Here is a 1,479-nt window from a genome sequence, read left to right as displayed (position 1 = left end):
CCAAATGTGTCCAGTCATTTTTTCAGATGCAATACTACCCCCCCCCCCCCCCCACCACCCCCTCTTCTTTTTTAATAGTACAAATTACCAACAAAGAAAAATGGTTTCCACGTGAGTAAAAACACATGGATTCCCTTCTGAAATATTTTGTCTTCTGCAGAGAGGCTGTTTTAGTGAAAGACACTATTCAGCATGTGTGGGCCATACGCTTGTTCTCTCTGTGTTTGGGACATCCTCTTGGCACAGCTACAGTCAGAAGTTTGCACAGCACCTGTGCGTCCTGCCCACTCTGGCCCGTGTTTCTGTTTGATGGTGTGTGTCTGTGTCCATCTAAATTAAAAACCTGTGGCACCTGGTCATCTTTAAATGCACACAGCTGTTGTGTGAGAAATGTAAAAGGGGAGGAAAAAAAAAAAGTTTGTGCATTTGTATGCAGATGTGAACCTACACTGACATCTGCAGGATTGAGGCCCCCGAGGGCGACAAGGTGGCACAGTTATCTTCACTTAAATCTGATTTTCAACTCAACCGGTCTTGTATTGTGCATCCTTGGTTCAGAACTGACTGGCAGGTAAATAATACAGAACACACCTGTTATGTATTTGCTCACGCGGCAGATGTAAGGTCATATTCTCTCCATTAACTCCATGTGGCTCACTCTACCAGTACACAGGGTTTGATTTAGCTTCCCGTGAACTTAAACTGAGGGACTGTACATGGTTGAGTGGAAATCCACTTTAAAGACAGTTTTTGTGGGTCAGGTTAACTGTGAAAAACTTTATAAAATTGTCTTGTCCAAACTAGTGCAGCTACGCAGATCATGTGTGGTGTTTGAGACATGGGTGAAGAGAGGGAGGTGTTTCAGGATGGGAGTGATGTCTCACTCAGTTGTTTATATGCTAAATTTAAAGTGGACTTATTAAGCTTTTTCTAGTTTTCTGTCATGTGTGCACTCACCATGCACTTTAGTATACCTTGCTAGTACCAAGTTAAACTTCTTAATATTTAATTATAAAAATCTTAGTTTCTCCCTGGTCCTTGTGAGTCTCCACAGGAACAGAAATGACGCTCAAACAAAGTGGAGCTGAGAGCACAGCTCCTGTGCTGTTCTCTGAGCTCTCCATTCATCTGCTATTCACATTATACCAGCTGTACACTGAACAATCACAGCGTGTTTAAAGGGCATGTCTAGCCCCAGTGGCCTAATGGATAAGGCACTGGCCTCCTAAGCCAGGGATTGTGGGTTCAAATCCCACCTGGGGTGATTTTTCAGCAGAGTGGCGCAGCATAACTGGCCCGTAACCCAGAAGTTTATGGATCGAAGCCATCCTCTGCTAGTCCTTTTAGACAGTTGGCTTTAGAGGCTGTATAATGTGTGAGGGTATCTCTGTAGGACTAACTGTGGCAGAGAAGCCCCACCCACTTGCTTTTCAAAACTATTTGTGAGGGGCATCCAATCAGAATAAAGTTCACTTAAGG

The 1,479-nt window shown here is 43.9% G+C and overlaps 1 non-coding gene across 1 annotated transcript; it reads left to right on the top strand.

The window, feature by feature from the left end:
* The first annotated feature begins 1,191 nt into the window (after positions 1–1,191).
* Positions 1,192–1,264, top strand: trnar-ccu. Its single transcript has one exon. It is a non-coding gene; the product is annotated as a tRNA-Arg (tRNA).
* Positions 1,265–1,479: the final 215 nt, after the last annotated feature.

This window comes from Simochromis diagramma, unplaced genomic scaffold (assembly GCF_900408965.1).
Source record: "Simochromis diagramma unplaced genomic scaffold, fSimDia1.1 OVJJ01000107.1, whole genome shotgun sequence".
Classification (NCBI taxonomy): domain Eukaryota; kingdom Metazoa; phylum Chordata; class Actinopteri; order Cichliformes; family Cichlidae; genus Simochromis; species Simochromis diagramma.
The sequence above is the reverse complement of the archived record's forward strand: the minus strand, read 5'-3'. Positions and strand labels throughout refer to the sequence as shown.